Source organism: Callithrix jacchus, chromosome 8, assembly GCF_049354715.1.
Source record: "Callithrix jacchus isolate 240 chromosome 8, calJac240_pri, whole genome shotgun sequence".
Lineage (NCBI taxonomy): Eukaryota > Metazoa > Chordata > Mammalia > Primates > Cebidae > Callithrix > Callithrix jacchus.
In genome coordinates, this window is record NC_133509.1 from 45751707 (window position 1) to 45768902 (window position 17196).

Consider the following 17196-nt stretch of genomic DNA (forward strand, 5'->3'; position numbering starts at 1 on the left):
CAGGAAGCTGAGGCAGGAGAATCCCTTGAACCCGGGATGTGAAAGTTACAGTGAGCCAAGATGGCACCACTGCTCTCCAGCCTGGGCAACAGAGCAAAACTCTGTCTCAAAAGAAAAACAAAAGAAAATTAGGGCCCCCTAATGTCCCTGTACTTCTGGGCTGCCCTACTCAAGGGGTGAGTGAGATTTTGACAAGAGGAAGCTCTGGGGCAGAAAATCAGGGAGACCCAGAGGGCCCTTGAGAGATGCTGTCAACCTGCACAAATCTGTCCCCTTCAGCCACAGCTGAAATCAGAAGTGGCCATGGGAATGTCTATGAAACATCAAGAGTATCTGCTTCACTCCTCTCATGTTTTAATATTTTAGGATTCGTAATTCCTAACACCTGTGTAATGTTTACTGTGCCCTGGACGGTATTTTTATATTCTAAGTGCTCTATGTTTGCAAATTATTCTAATGTTTTTATTATTTATTATTATTTTTTGAGGTGGAGTCTCACTCTGTCACCCAGGCTCGAGTGCAGTGGCGTGATCCCAGCTAATTGCAACTTCTGTCTCCCAGGTTCAAGCGATTCTCCTGCCTCAGTCTCCTGAGTAGCCGGACTACAGGCATGCAGCACCACACCTGGCTTATTTATTTATTTATTTATTTATCTGTGAGTAGCTGGGATTACAGGCACGCGCCACCATGCCCAGCTAATTTTTTTGTATTTTTAGTAGAGACCGGGTTTCACCATGTTGACCAGGATGGTCTCAATCTCTTGACCTCGTGATCCACCCGCCTCGGCCTCCCAAAGTGCTGGGATTACAGGCTTGAGCCACCACGCCCGGCCTAATTTTTGTATTTTTAGTAGAGACAGGGTTTCACCATGGCCGTCAGGCTGGTATCGAACTCCTGACCTCAGGCGATCCACCCACTTCAGCCTCCCAAAGTGCTGGGATTACAGACACGAGTATTAATAAAGTGCTAATTAAATGATTTGCCCAGCCTGCAAATTATTTAATTAGCACTTTATTAATAGTGAGAAATTATTTGAGACATTTCATACAAGATCTGAGTGGGAAATCTAGAGGTTTTTTTGTGTCTTTGTTTGTTTTGAGACAAAGTCTTGCTCTGTAGCCTAGGCTGGAGTGAAGAGGTGTTCACTGCAACCTCCACCTCCCCAGTCCTGGTTCAAGCAATTCTTCTGCCTCAGCCTCCTGAGTAGCTGGGATTTCAGGCACATGCCACCATGTCCGCCTAATTTTTCTGTTTTTAGTAGAGACGGGGTTTTACCATGTTGGCCAGGATGGTCTTGAACTCCTGACCCTGTGATCCACCCGCCTTGGCCTCTCAAAGTGCTGGGATTACAGGTGTGAGCCACCTTACCCAGCCTTTTTTGTTTCTGTTTTTGTTTTTTTGATATGAAGTCTTGCTCTGTTGCACAGGCTGGAGTGCCGTGGTGCAATCTCACTGCGGCCTCTGCCTCCTGGGTTCCGGAGATTCTCCTACCTCACCCTTGGAGCAGTTGGGATTCTAGGCATGCACCACCATGCCCACCTAATTTTTGTATTTTTATTAGAGACAGGGTTTCACCATGTCCTGGGGTTGGCCAAGCTGGTCTCGAGCTCCTGACCTCAAGTGATCCGCTGGCCTAGGCCTCCCAAAGTATTGGGATTACAGGCGTTAGCCACCTCACCTGGTGGAAATTTGGAGTTTCTAACCCTGAGGTTGAGAACTGAGGAAGTCAACTGGAAGCCATTCTCTATTAATTAGAGAAGTGACATAGTCAGATCTTACTATTTTTTATCTTTATGTTTATTTTTTGAGATAAGATCTCACTCACTCTCACTCAGGCTGGAATGCAGTGGCACAATCACAGCTCACTGTAGCCATGACCTCCTGGGCTCCAGTGATCCCACCTCAGCCTCCTACCTGGTACTGCAGGTGTGCATCATGATGCCTAGCTAATTTTTCTTTTTTTTTTCCAGAGATGGGGTTCAGCTATGTTACCCAGGCTTGTCTTGAACTCCTGGGCTCAAGTGATCCTCCTGCCTTGGTCTCCCAGAGTGCTGGGATCGCAGGCACTAGCCACTGTGCCCTGCCCTTAACTGGATTTTAAAGAAAGTATTTGGCTGAGTGTGATGGCTCACACCTGCAATCCCGGCACTTAGGGAGGCTGACTGTTCAGTTGAGGCTAGGAGGCCAGGAGTTTGAGACCAGACTGGGAAACATAGTGAGACCCTGTTTCTCTCTATATAAAAAAAAGCTGGGTGAGGTGTTATGTGCCTGTAGACCCAGCTACACGGGAAGCTGAGGTGGGAGGATCATTTGAGCCTGGGAAGTTGTAGTGAGCTATGATTGTGCCACTGCACTCCAGCCTGGGTGACAGAGTGAGACCCTGCCTCTCTTAAAAAAAATAAAAGATAAGATTCAACACTAGTCTGCATAATGAAAATGGGTGGGGGTGGGAGGAATGGAAGAGCTGCCACTAGGGGGTCAGGTGGGGCTGGGGTCTAGGCAAGAGACCAGGATGTGAGCTGGGCAGTGGTGGCTGGGATCTAGTTCTGAGATGAGATAAGGGATACATGTGAAGCCTCTCTATACAGGGTAACAGGTGCTGCTCCTGCCTTTTAGTAGGGGAGGAAAGATCCATAACGTAGGCCAGGCGCGGTGGCTCACGCCTGTAATCCCAGCACTTTGGGAGGCCGAGGCGGGTGGATCACGAGGTCAAGAGATCAAGACCATCCTGGTCAACAAGGTGAAACCCCATCTCTACTAAAAATACAAAAGAATTAGCTGGGCATGGTGGTGCGTGCCTGTAGTCCCAGCTACTCAGGAGGCTGAGGCAGGAGAATTGCTTGAATCCAGAAGGTGGAGGTTGCGGTGAGCTGAGATCGTGCCATTGCACTCCAGTCTGGGTAACAACAGCAAAACTCCATCTCCAAAAAAAAAAAAAAAAGATCCATAACCTATAATACAAGGGAGTCATGGTAAATTCCTTAAGAGGCGTACAAAGTGCTGTGGATGTTCAGCATAGGCTGAAATTGCATTTAGTTTGAGAGAAGGAATAAAGGAAATAGAGAAGGTATTTGGGGCCTTGAAGAATGGACAGAGTTTGGACATGTTGAGGTGGAGGCAGGGCATTCCAGGAAAGCAAATGTATGTATTAATACATATAGTCTACTTTGGAGCATAATCAGGTGGCATCCTCAAAGAGGCCTTACCTGTTTTTCTTTTTCATAGCAGCCGGTTCTCCTCGTTTCTAGGTCTTATTCCCCTTTGCACTTTGGATACACTGGCTAGCTTCATGGCAATAGACAGTTTTTGGTAGAAAGCAAGGGAGACCTAGGCCCTGGTGTCCCCTCACCATGGTTTAATACCTGTCATGGGCAACCTAGACGACCAAAAACTATTTAAAATGTATACAAGGAAGAACTCCTAAACAGTGGTTGTCTGGCCAAATAGCCTAGGAATTCTCAATTTGGCCTCTACAGAAAGGCTTCAGGAAGTGGGTGAAGGAACCTCTGAAAATCAGATGTAATGTTTTTTGTGTGTTTATTCTGGAGGAGAGGAGGGCATTTATTTTTTTCTTTTTGAGACAGGGTCTCTCTCTGTTACCCATGCTGGAGTGCAGTGGCATGATTACTGCTCACTGCAAACTCTGCCTCCTGGGCTCAAGCAATCCTCCCACCTGAGCCTTGAAAGTATCTGGGACCACAGGTGTGTCCTAATTTTTGCATTTCTGTAGAGATGGGGTTCCACCATGTTGGCCAGGTTGGTCTTGGACTCCTGAGTTCAAGCAATCCTCCTGCTTTGACCTCCAAAAAGTGTTGGGATTATAGGCATGAGCTACCACACCGGGCCAGAGGAGGAAATTTTAATCCAGAAAAAGTTAAGTCCTGATTGAGCCCAAGCTCTCTGCATTACTGATGGTGAAACTGAAGCTCAGAGAAGGTGGTTAGTGACAGAATTGGGACTAGAACTCTGATGCCCTGATGCACAGCTCAGGGCTGTGCTCCTTCCACTAAGTCTCCCTGGCCCTATCCAGCACAGTTCAGTGGTAGTGATGGTAGTCCACCACCAAATTTAACTTGTGTTCAGACTGCTTCTCTGAATCCCAAATCCATATATCTATCTGCTTATTTGATTCCTCCATTTGGATGTTTCACGGTGGTCTAAATCTTAACTATATCCAAAAATTGCCTAGGCGCAGTGGTCATGTCTGTAATCCCAGCACTTTGGGAGGCTGAGGCAGGTGGATCACCTGTGGTCAGGAGTTCAAGACCAGCCTGGCCAAGAGGGTAAAATCCTATCTCTACTAAAAATACAAAAATTAGCCAGACACGATGGCGGGTGCCTATGGTCGCAGCTACTGGGAGGCTGAGGCAGGAGAATCGTTTGAACCTGGCAGGTGGGGGTTGCAGTGAACCAAGATCAAGCCACTGCACTCCAGCCTGGGTGACAGTGAGACTCCATCTCAAAAAGAAAGAATTGAACTCTTGCAATTCTTTTTCTAAACCTGCTCTTTCCTTGGATTTCCCCATCTCAGTAAATGGCACCACCATCCATCCATTCCAGCTAGGAACCTGGAGTCATTCTCAGTACCTCCCTATCCTCTCACCCCTGCCATCTAGACCATTACCAGGTTCTGATGAGTCAGCCTCCCAAATAATCCTCAAACCTGTTCACCCTCTCCGTCTCCACCACCGCTACTCCAGCGCAGGCCCCCGCCACTCAGCTGAATGTTTAGAGTAGCCTGCCAGCTTGTCTCTCTGCTATCAGCCTATTATTCTATTCTGATCTATTATGCCTCTCCAGTTCTCCTCACGGAAAATGGAATGATCTTGCTACTCCCCCAAAACCTTTTTTAGCACTTTTAATAAAATAGTAGGCCAGGCACTGTGGCGTGTGCCTGTAGTCCTAGCTACTTGGGAGCCTGAGGCTGGAGGATTGCTTGAATCCAGGAGTTCTGGGCTGTAGTGCGCTATGCTGATTGGGTGTCCGCACTAAGTTCGGCATCAATATGGTGACCTCCTGAGAGCAGGGGACCACCAGTTTGCCTAAGGAGGGATGAAGCGGCCCAGGTCGGAAATGGAGCAGGTTAAAGCTCCTGTGCTGATCAGTAGTGGGATCATGTCTGTGAATAGCCACTGCACTCCAGCCTGGGCAACATATCGAGACCCCATCTCTAAAAAAACAAAATACTCAGTAGAATTTCTTACCCCATTCATACATTTTTCTCTGCCAGGAATGCTCTTCCTCCCCTTCTGTAATCTGAATTGCTCTTGTTCTTCAGAACTCAGTTGAAGTGGCATTCTCAGAGAAGCCTTGCCTATATTCTCTTTCACAGCAGCTGGTTTTTCTTTTTTTCTAGCGCTTGTTTCAGTTTGCTGAACTGAATTTATTTATCTGTATGATTACTTGTTTCATGCTTTCTCCCTTCTGTACTTCTACTCCTGAGGACCAAACCTGATCCATGCTCTTCTGTAGCAGTCTTACCTGGTGACTGGCACATAGTAGGTTTTCAACAAGTATTTGTTGAATGAATGAAGTGGTAGCTAAAGGGAGATTACTTGAGAATCAGGAGACCAAGGGCAGTCACTGCCTCTCTCAGGGCCTGTCTTTCCCCAAATGTAAAACGAAGGAGTAGGGCAAGCTAAAGTTTGAGGGGACAAATGGCCCATGAATTTTTTTTAATGGCTTAAATGCGCTAAGAATGCTTTTTACATGTTTAAATGATTGTAGAAAACAAACACAGCTCAATAACCAAAAAACAAACAACTCAGTTAAAAATGAGCAAACCAGGAGTTTGAAGTTACAGTGAGCTCTGGTCACACCATCATGCTCCAGCCTGGGTGACAGAGTGAAACTCAGTCAGTAAAAAAAAATTAAAAAAGAAAAAGAAAGAACAAAGACCCACAATAGAAATTTCTCCAAAGAAGATATACAAATGGTCAATAAGCACATGGAAACATGTGCAACTTCACTAGTCATTAGGTAAATGCAGATCTAAACTATGCTGAGGCCAGGCACAGTGAGTAGCTCATGCCTGTAATCCCAGGGATCACCTGAGGTCAGGAGTTCCAGACCAGCTTGGCCAACATGGTGAAACCCCATCTCTATTAAAAATACAAAAATTAGCTGGGCATGATGGCAGATGCCTATAGTCCCAGCTACTCGAGGAGGCAAGAGAATCACTTTAACCCAGGAGTTAGAGGTTACAGTAAGATCGAAGCACTGTGCTCTAGCCTGGGTGACAGAGCCAGACTCCGTCTCAAAAAAAAAAAAAAATGTTGAGCTACCACTTCACACCCATTAGGATAGCTATAATGAAGACCAAGATAATAATAAAGGTTGGTGTGATGGCTCACGGGGAGGCTAAGGTAGGAGGATTGCTTGAGCCCAGGAGTTCCAGGCTACAGTGTGCTATGATTGTGCCACTTTACTCCAGCCTGGGTGACAGAGCGAGACCTTGTCTCTAAAAGAGCAAAAAGAGAGAAAGAGAAAAATAAATGTTGGTGAGGATGTAGAAAAATTGCTGTGCATTGCTGGTGGTCCAGTTACTATTAAGATGCTATGGTGATTCCTCAAAAAATTAAGCATGGAATTACCATATGACCCAACAATTATCATATGATTCATATAGTACTTAAATATAGAAGTAATGTGATCCAGGCCAGGCACATTGGCTCACGTGTGTAGTCCCAGCTCTTTGGGAGGCTGAGGTGGGCCGATTACAAGGTCAGGAGTTCGAGACCAGCCTGGCCAACATGGTGAAACCCTGTCTCTACTAAAGATACAAAAAATTAGCCAGTGGTGGTGGCGAGCATCTGTGATCCCAGCTACTCAGGAGCCTGAGGCAAGAGAATCGCCTGAACCCAGGAAGCAGAGGTTGCAGTGAGTTGAGATCATACCACTGCACACTCCAGCCTGGGTGAGAGAGCAAGACTCTGTCTCAAAAAAAAAAAAAAAAAAAGTAATATGATCCAGCAACAGAAACAAACACAAAAGCAATGAAGGACAACATATGGCAAAGACCATGTAGCTCCCTAAAATTTTTACTCTCTGGCCTTTTACAGAAAAATCTGCTCATCCCTGTTCAATTTAGGGACGAGTTCAACTCGCCTTCCTGTACATAGAAGTAGCCTTTCTGCAAATGTTTTCCCTCATATCAAAACAAACCTAGCAGGCCAGGAGTGGGCTAAACACCACCTTTCATGGGGATTTAACAACCAGTCATTCTCCTTGTTTTCCATCCAGCTCTAGAGGAGACAGGCAGGGCATGGTGTGGTTGGTGTGTGGGAAAGGCTTAGGTTGAGGAGCTGGTCGAAGTGCTCCTGGGGAGAGAATCAGTCTCCTGCTAGAGCCTGACAAGCCCCAAATTCTTTTTTTTTTTTTTTTTTGTGAGCCAAATAATTGATTTCTTCATTTCTTGCATTTGAAGGACTCTTCGATGACATCCTTGGCCTGAGACTCCTTGCCATAGTCCTTAACTCCTACACAGCTGCAACCAACCACTTCACTGGGCTTCCTCTCTCTGTCAGTTTTACAGAGGCCTACCCATTCCCCTCCTTTCTTGTTGTCATCAACCTTAATTAGGTTGATCTGGTGTTCAGCACAAAGGGCCTTCACCAACTTGAGATACATAGGCTCATCACAGTTGGATGCAAGCACACATAGATGGGCTTGGCGCTTGTCTAAGGCTTTGGCAGCTTTGCCAATTCCACATGCTAGGCCATCGTGGATGAGGACGGTCTTCAGCACTTCTTGTAAAGCAGTGTTAACGTCCATTACACCTCCAGCAGCAGTGCCTTCCTCGGCCATGGCAGTGGGTTACAGGTGAAGCGGAATCTTAAACGCATTCAAGCCTCTGCCTCCACACGACTCGGCGGTGGTAGGGAAAGAGCGAGCCCCAAATTCTTACACACACACTTACAAGGCAGGGCACCATGGCTGCCAGAATGAAGGGTAGGTTGTGAGTGAATGCTGTTTGCAGACCTTCCAGAGAGATTCTGAAGTAATCTCAGGAATTCCCTGGGTGACTGCAGTGGCCTTCTTTTTAGGATTCTTTTTCTATTTCTGTTCTTGATCCTCTTGATCTCTTTACACAGCAGCCAGAGTGAGCCTTTAGAATGCAAATCAGATTTTGTCACCTCTGGTCACAACTCCTAGTGGCTTCCCATCAGTCTGAGAATGAAATCTGAAGCCCTTCCCTTGGCCCATGAGGCCCTCATTGCCTGTCCTGCACATTCCCTGCCACCACCCTCCCCTTTGCTCACTGTGCTCCAGCCACATTAGTCCTCCTGATGTTTCCTACAACATTGTGATAACGTATTTGACACAAAATTTACCACTTACCCTTTTCATCCTTTTTGATGATAGGATTCAGTGGCATTAAGTACATTTCATGGCTGTGCAGCCATCAGCACCCTCCATCTCTAGAACTTTTCAATCATTTTTTTTTTTTTTTTTTTTGAGATGGAGTTTCGCTCTTGTTACCCAGACTGGAGTGCAATGGCACAATCTCGGCTCACTGCAACCTCCACCTCCTGGGTTCAGGCAATTCTCCTGCCTCAGCCTCCCTAGTAGCTGGGACTACAGGCGCGCACCACCATGCCCAGCTAATTTTTGTATTTTTAGTAGAGACGGGGTTTCATCTTGTTGACCAGGATGGTCTTGATCTCTTGACCTCATGATCCACCCACCTCGGCCTCCCAAAGTGCTGGGATTATAGGCGTGATCCACCGCGCCCAGCCAACTTTTCAATCATTTCAAATTGAAACTGTGCTCAATAAACAGTAACTCCCCATTCCCTTCTCCCCCCCAACAGCTCCTTTTAACCACTCTTCTACTTTTTTTTTCGATATGAATTTGACTGTTCTATGACCCTCATATAACTGGAATCATGCAATATTTGACCTTTTGCATCTGGCTTATTTCACTTAATTAACTTCATGCTTTCAAGGTTCAGCCATGTTGCAGTATGTGTCAGAATTTTCTTCCTTTTTAAGGTTGAATAATATTCCATTTTATGTATATACCACATTTTGTTTATCCATTCATCTGTTGATGAATATTTTGGTTGTTTCCGGCTTTTGACTCTTGTGAAAAATGCTAGTATGAATGTGGGTTAGAAATCTGTTTGAGCCAGGTGTGGTGGCTCATGCCCATAATGTCAGCACTTTGGGAGGCCAAGGCAGGTGGATTGCCTGAGGTCAGGAGTTCGAGACCAACCTGGCCAACATGGTAAAATCCTGACTCTACTAAAAATACAAAAACTAGCCAGGCATGGTGATGTATGCCTGTAATCACAGCTACTTGGGGTCAAGGGGAGGCGGGGGGCTAAGGCAAGAGAATTGCTTGAACCCAGGAGTAGAGGTTGCAGTGGGCTGAGATTGCACTACTGCCCTCCAGCCTGGGCGATAAAGTAAGTCTCTGTTTCCAAAAAAAAAAAAAAAAAAAAAGAAATCTGAGTCCCTACTTTATGAATTTTTTGTTGTTGAAACAGGGTCTTGCTCTGTTGCCCAGGTTGGAGTGAAATTGTGCAATCACAGCTCGCTACAGCCTCGACCTCCTGGGCCCAAGAAATCCTCCCACTTCAGTCTCCTGAGTAGCCAGGACTACAGGCATGTGCCAGCATGCCCAGCTAATTTTTAAATTTTTTGTAGGGATGGGGTCTTGCTATATTGCCCATGCTGGTCTCAAACTCCTGGCCTGAAGTTATCCTTCCACCTTGGCTTCCCAAGTTGCTGGGATTACAGACATGAGCTACCACACCTGGCAGCGTCCCTACTCTAATTTCTTGTTCTGGTGCAGTGGTTAATGCCTGTACTCCCAGCACTTTGGGAGGCTGAGGCAGGAGGATTGCTTGAGCCTAGGAGTTTGAGGTCAGCCTGAGCAACATGGCAAAACCCTGTCTCTACAAAAAAAGAAAGAAAGAAAGAAGGGACGGAGGGAGGGAGGGAATTAGCTCATTATGGGGCTAATTCAGATTTCCATTCAAATATCCCCTCAGAGAGGCTTTTCCTGACCACCTATTTAAATGAGCTACCCCCACACCCTTATCTGCTGTATATATCGAAGTAGCTCTCACTACTACACATTATAGTACATGCCCATTTGCTTACCATTGCACTCCCCCATTAGAATGTAAAAAATCCAGGAAGGAAAGGACTTCCTCTGTTTTGTTTATTACTATGTCTCCAGCACCTAGAACAATGCCTCGCCCTTGGTAGATGCTCAATAAGTCCTTGTTGAATGATTGGTGAATACGCATTCTTATTTTCCTTGGCAGTAATATTTTATGATGAATTGAAGTTACTAGACTGAGAATAAATATATTTGCAAGCTTTTGGTTTATAATGCAGAATTGCTTTTCAGAAAGGTCACACTGATTTATACTCCCACCCGGTAGGTAGGAAAGTTGCCCATCTCTCCACTTGCAGCCCTGACTCCAGAAAGCAGCATGCTGTGTATTTGGTGCCTTGCCCAGAGCAGGCACACACTGAACCTTTTTTGTTTGTTTGTTTGAGACAGAGTCGTGGTCTGTCGCCCAGGCTGGAGTATGTGGCGTGATCTCAGCTCACTGCAACCTCCACCTCTCAGGTTCAAGTGATTCTCCTGCCTCAGCCTCCCAAGTAGCTGGGACAACAGGCTCCTGCCACCGTGGCTGGCTAATTTTTTTGTAGTTTTAGCAGAGACAGGGTTTCATCATGTTGGCCACGCTGGTCTCGAACTCCTGACCTCGTGATCTGCCCACGTCGGCCTCCCAGAGTGCTGGAATTACAGGTGTGAGCCACTGCACCTGGCCTACACTGAATTAAATCAAAGTTGATTCTTTTTCTGCCTGGTTCTTTGTCATTTCCCTTCCTTGTCTCCATGAGTGTTTTAGAGGAGGGTTGAAACATTTCCCATAAACAGCAATAAGTGCCTATTGTGTGTCAAACTCTAGCCTGGTGCTAAGGATACAAATGTGAAGAGAAGCAATCTTAGGGCCCCCAGATCTTGTCTGTTTCCAGCTTCTCTGTCCCTTGCCCCTGGGGCCCTTCATTTTGAAATGCAGGTGCTAACATTGGCAGTTCTTCTGGAAATTCATGTTTTCCCTCCCTCCTTCCCACTCTCCCTCCCTTCCTTCTTTCCTCCCTCCTTTCCTTCCTCCCTCCCTTCTTCCTTCTTATGGGAAGAGATGGCCAGGGGCAGACCTGTGTTACTTATAGTTAAATGATTACAAGCTTGCTTTGCATTTTGTACACTGAGATTTGTGCCACGGATCATATCCAAGCTGTGGTGCAGTAAAATAAAAGCAGAGATCAAGTGGTAACAGGAGGCCTGTGGTGAAGACCATATGAGAGCGCCCTATAACTGGGGAACACTGCGGTGTGGTTGCAGAGCAGAAAAAACTGCTTTGGTCCCACAGCTAACTCCTCCCAACATAGAATTTGTGTGAGGATCTCCTAAAGGGAGCTTATGCAAAAGCCTCTGGGAAGTAATGCAACCTCTGCTCACAAAACTTAGAAGGGTCTTTGCAAATGGGAGCTGATAAGGCCGGAGACCCGGGAATGCCACAGGCTCTGCCTGTGCTCTCAGAATATGGAGCAATTCTGACTGCTCTGTGTCCACAATGATTGAGAGATAAAAGCCCCTTAATGCATTGTGTGTGGTCAGACCTTATGGCGCCTATCCTCGGCACCTCTCTTGCCCCAACACCTGGATAGACAATGGGTGGTAAAGTCACAGTGCCCTTAGCATTTCTTAGGAGAACCACCGTTTGCTATTGACTGCTGCAAACACAGGCTCTTCCTCCAGCCAACTTCCTCCTCAAACGTCCAGCCTGCAAGATTAACAAGATAATGCACCCAATAAAAGTGCATGAAGCCCAGAGCTCAAGGCCAACTCTGATTACCCCGCAAAAGTGCGAGAGAGTACGTTGGACCCCTGAACCCATGCTGTAAAATTCTGTTCTTGTGTTTTTGTCTTTATATCTTTTCTCACTCCCTCTTCACTGCCACTGCCGGGACACGGAGCACCCACCTACAGGGTTGGGCTGGTTCCCAACACTTCCTTCCTTCCTTCCCTCCTTCCTTTCTTTCTGTTTGAGATAGCATCTCCCTCCGTTGACGGGGCTGGAGTGCAGGGTCATGGAAGCAATCCTCCCACCTCGGCCTCCTAAAGTGCTGGGATCACAGGCCTGATCCAGTGTGCCCAGCCTAGAAGTTCATGTTTTCTAATCAGCTCACGATTTCCTAGAGAGGAACTTGGTGCAGAAAATACCAGTTTTCCAGAGAGGAGCAAGAGTCAACAAAAAATATATATTAAAAATAGAATAGCAGTTTTTGTTTATTTTTGTTTTGTTTTGTCTTGTTGAGACAGTTGCTTGTTGCATCCACCATGTGTGGAGAATAGATCGAAATCATGATACAGATGATGCTGGAATTGTAAATGTGCCTTCGTAATCACCTTTGTACTTCCTAACAGTTACAGTTAAGAAAGTGGACTTTGGAGTCAGACTGCCGGGATACTGGCCCCATGAGCTAGTTTGTGACCTGGAGCAAATATTTAACCTTCTGTACCTTGGTTTCCCCATCTGCAAAACGAGGAGGATGATGGTCTGTCCTTGATAGCATTGTTGCGAGGCTTGATCCACCTCAGCATTTGGCACAGTGCCTGGCCCAGAGTGAGTGCTCACTGTGAGTTGGTTCTTGCTGTTTCCATGGTTAGTCCATCTTCCTTACACTGTAAGCTTGAAAGTCAAGTGTAAATCACCCCCAGCTTGTGTCCAAGGTGGACCTCTGCTTTACTGACTCCATTCCTGACAGATCAGTGCTGAGTCACCTAACAGCACACACCAGTGATTCTCAATTGAGGCAGAGGTCAGGGTAGGAAGGCAGTGGAGGATCAAGTAGAACAAAATTGAGGATGACCAGAGTTCACTGTTGAGTTCACATCAACAAATGAATGGAGTTGATCGTCATGGACAAGGGGGTGTTTGAGCATGGAGAGACACAGAGCTGACTATCACTTCCAACTTCTGACCGCTCGCAAGGTTATATACTCAGTGAACACTGAACACTGAGGTACAATGAATGAGATTCAGTAAAAGTATACAAGAAAATGCTGTAGTAATAAAGAGGAAGACATAATTTATATGACTAGCAGGATCAGGGAAGGCCTGAGGTGTTTTTATGCAAGATCTTGAAGGGAGAAAAGAATACACTGTAGCAGAAGCGGCCTCGGGAAAGGATCTCTCAGACACCGAATACAGGAGGAAGGAATCTATTTCAGCTGGGAGCAAGGTGGCATAGGTGTCTAACCGCTAAACTCGTTTAACAAAGGGAGGTTCAGCCTTTATATAGGCTTATAATTTAGATGTTACACCTGGAAGAATCGTAGGTTCATAGTTTTAGGACTCACATGTGAAAAGGTTTTAGTTTACAGTTTCAGGAATTACATATGAAAGGGTTCCGGTTTACAGTTTTAGGACTCACGTGAAAAGGTTTCTGGTTTGATCTTGTTTTAAGTAAAAATAGTGCCTTCTGGAGAGTTTCCCCAAGGCCTAGCTTGTTTTCAGGAAGGAGATTCAGGAGGCACCAGCTGGCCTGCTCTCTCTTTTATTGGGATGCACAGTGGATGACGGGGGTGGGGAGGGTGGGGGGGATCCTAACTGCCTGGGTGTCCCTCCTCATCCCCCGCTTTGAGACCCTCACTATTTTATAATATTAGTGAGAGGTCTCACTTTCATTCTCAGTTTCTAGATTTTCTGAAGAAACTGATAATGTTTCATATAATATACTTGTGATGTCATTTTTGGCTAACTACAGCAGTGATGAATCCCCTAATCATCTGAAGGAACAGGGGGAGTAGACAAAGGAGCAGCAAACAAGCACCTATTATTATGATAACACTTATGATGAGGGTTTTGAATCTTCCCAAGGATGAGAACCAACCTCTAAATACGGACTCAGGGTGAAATCCGTGCCGTACAGTTACATGTGCCAGTTTGGTCATGTCTCGCACAATCCCTTCCACTACTTGCCCCTGTTCATCTATGTGCAGACAGCAGTTGGTTAGATTGAATTTTCTAGACTCCTCTTTCAGCTGCTAGCAAATAATCTAGGGCCAGCCAGTTCTGGTAAATCACATTTCTCATATGAGTTTTTGTTGTTGTTATTGGGCTAAAAGGGACAGAGCTTTGCCCGTTTCATTAGTGAGTATTTCTAAAACAGCCTGTAACTGGATGATCCGGTTGAGCATGTAAATAGGGGTCTGGTATCCCCATGAGCTATCCTCTGCCCATGTGGCTGGCCCATAATATGTAATAGTTTTCTCCAGTGGCCACTTATCTGTGCATTTCATGGATTACACTTTATATTGAGTACCATTATATAAACAGGTTTCCTTCTGTGTCCCCGTACATTTATAAGAACTGTAGGACAAAAGAATGGCAGTAACTTTTACGCCCTACCTGGTGTACATACTGAGGGCATTCTTTAAAATTAGTTAATGCTCTTACTGTACAAGTCTAAATATTAAGAACAAGTCCCACGATGAATTTCCTCGTGTTTTGGCCGTGCGTGGACCAGCCAGCTTCCAGGATGTGGCTGGAGCAAGGCTTCTTGTCCTTTTTAAGGTGATTCTGCAGTCTTTGCCTTGGTCCACGTCTCAGGTGTTGCTGGTTTTTACAGGGCTGTGGATTACCTAGTGAGAAAGGGTGGACTGGGGAGAAAAAGGCTTACAGAACATGTGTTATTTACTCAGGTTGAAGAATCCTAAGCGATTCTCCCTAGGGCTAGTAACTAGCATCCTAAGTCAATCTCTCCCCACTCCCGAGGAGTTCCTAGGAGTGCCCAGAGTAGGGGAGGGGGCCTATGGTATAAGACTTCATAGGGGAATATCCTGTTTTTCCTAAAGGGGTGTCTCTAATTTTGAATAACACCAAGGGAAGTGCCTGCACCTACTTTAATCTTGTTTCCTGACACACTTTTCTTAAGCTGTTTTTGATGGTTTGATTCATTTTTCTACTTTTCCGGAACTCTGAGGTCGGTAGGCAGTGTGCAGTTTCCAGGTGATACTTAAGACCATTGCTGTTTTCTGGACTAAATCCTTTGCAAATGCTGGTCCGTTGTCTTATCTGATGCGCAGTGGCAGTCCAAACCTAGGGATAAGATCTCGAAGCAGCACATGGATTACTTCATGGGCCTTTTCAGTCCTACTCAGAGTATGTGCACACCAGGACCAATAAATACTTATGCCCCCCACACTTGGACATTTCAGTAAAATCTACCTGGAGATCTTTAAACAGAGCTGCTCCGTAAGCTTGAATGCCAGGGAGAATAGGTGGGACCCTGCCTCACGTTGTGTTGCCGACATGTAATGAATGCATCGTTGTGCCACAGTTTTAGTTAAGGCAGATAAGTGTAAGATGTAAAAGTACTGACCCAGCATCTTTTCAAGCGACTCTTGACCTAAATGAGTGGTCTCATGTATGGCTTGTATAACTACTGCACATAGCAAGCCTTGGTATTTGGCAGGCTTACCAATGAGGTCTTTTGGTATTCATTAGAGTCCCCGCTGTGTGGGGTGCTTTGATATTTAAATTCTTCCCAGAATTGAGGCTAGAATCTTTGATTGCCATTTTTCTTCTTCTTTTTTTTTTTTCTGACAGCATAAAAAGGCTGTGTTAAAATTGGCTAACCTTAAAACCAGGGCCAACAGAAATTTCACTTTTAGCTTTTGCCCCATTCGAGGAGTGTCTTATCTTCTCCCTTCCCCCTTTGTCACTGTGTGTAAGGGTTTGGCCAGTACTGCAAAGTTTGGAAATCCAGAATTTACAAAACACACCGTTCCCAGGAGCTCTCTCACCTGCTTTTCCATCTTAGGTTCTGTTACTTTGCAAGCGGCTTGCTTCCTCTCTGCTTCTAAGCTGCGTTCCCTCTTCCAGATGGCGAGCCTCAGATATTGCATTTGCTTTTTGGCAAATCAGGGCTTTCCTTTTAGACACTTTATACCCACAGTCCTCCAGGTGCCGAAGTAAGGCATTTGTTCGTGCACTCGACTGCTGTGGGGTGTCTCAATAGGTTATCAGCATATGGAGGCAGCATGCAAGCAAGAAGCTTCTGGGGGATGGTCACAGGCTGATGCCTCCCCATCGATGATGAGAGAGTTTCTGAGCCCCTCGGAAGCTGGGTTCAGGTGCACTGAGTGGTTACATCTGCTTCTGGGTTTCTCCTATTGAAATGCAAATACTTTTTGACCCTCCAAGGCCAGTCCAATGCTAAGGAGGTATTCTTTAAGTCCAATTAAGTGAATCAACTATCCGCTGCTGGCAATAATCCCAACTGCGTGTATAAGTTGGGTGCAAAGCCACGCAAACCCTGCACTGGCCTGGGCAATAATCAGTCCTCTGCTTCTGGTTAGGAATTCTCCGCCCTCCTTCCCAAGGGACAGTGAGAGCCTGGATGACCCCCGACTAAGGCAGTTTTAGCTGCAGGTAGTCTCCTTTGTTGAATGGGATAGTGGACCTCGATTTGCACAACAGGATTTGCCGGAGAAGGGGGGCAGGGGCAGTCCATTAAGTACAATAAAGTCTGTTCTCTTAACACCTTAATAGATTTAACAACACTGGCCTTGTCCCTTTTGATGGGGGGTTACAGAGCTGTCATCCAGACCATGGGCTCTTTGGGGGCATATGAGTCCAGCCCCCCTCTCTTTTAGTCCAGTGGCCCTTCCATTAGATTGAACAGAGCCCCTTCACGCTCATTTGGATCCTCCTGCTTAGGATTATCCTGTTCTTCAGTTACCTGTAGACATTTTTTTCTTCCAGAGTCTTATTTCTCAACAGAATGCACAGTGATCACATTGCAGGCCCGGGCGGGCAGACTGTGGGGGTTTTCAGGAACCCCCCCCTTTTTCCATACTCTTGGGGGTTCTGGTAATCTGCAGGAACATGCTCCTCCAGCCAATTAGAAGCGGCTTCGAGTATTCACCGCCTTTTGTCTGTGTTAAAAAGATGCATAAGCAGCTGATGGTAATCAGCCCAAATGGGCTTATGAGTCTGAATAATAGTTTGCAGTAGATCAATGAGAGCTTGGGGTTTCTCGGTATGAGACGGGTTATTTTTCTAATTGATAAGATCAGTCGAGGTGAACGGCAGGTAACTGAAAACACGCTTTTCTACCATGTGGCCATCCTCATCCACTCCCGTGTACCTCTGCTCTC

General features: G+C 46.0%; 1 protein-coding gene and 1 pseudogene across 2 annotated transcripts in view; one reads left to right on the top strand and one right to left on the bottom strand.

The window, feature by feature from the left end:
- The window catches only part of DNAJC17 (DnaJ heat shock protein family (Hsp40) member C17), a 50200-nt gene that overhangs the window by 1637 nt on the left and 31367 nt on the right, over positions 1–17196 (top strand). The window lies entirely within an intron of this gene.
- LOC108593413 (small ribosomal subunit protein eS12 pseudogene) lies at positions 7396–7831 on the bottom strand (annotated as a pseudogene).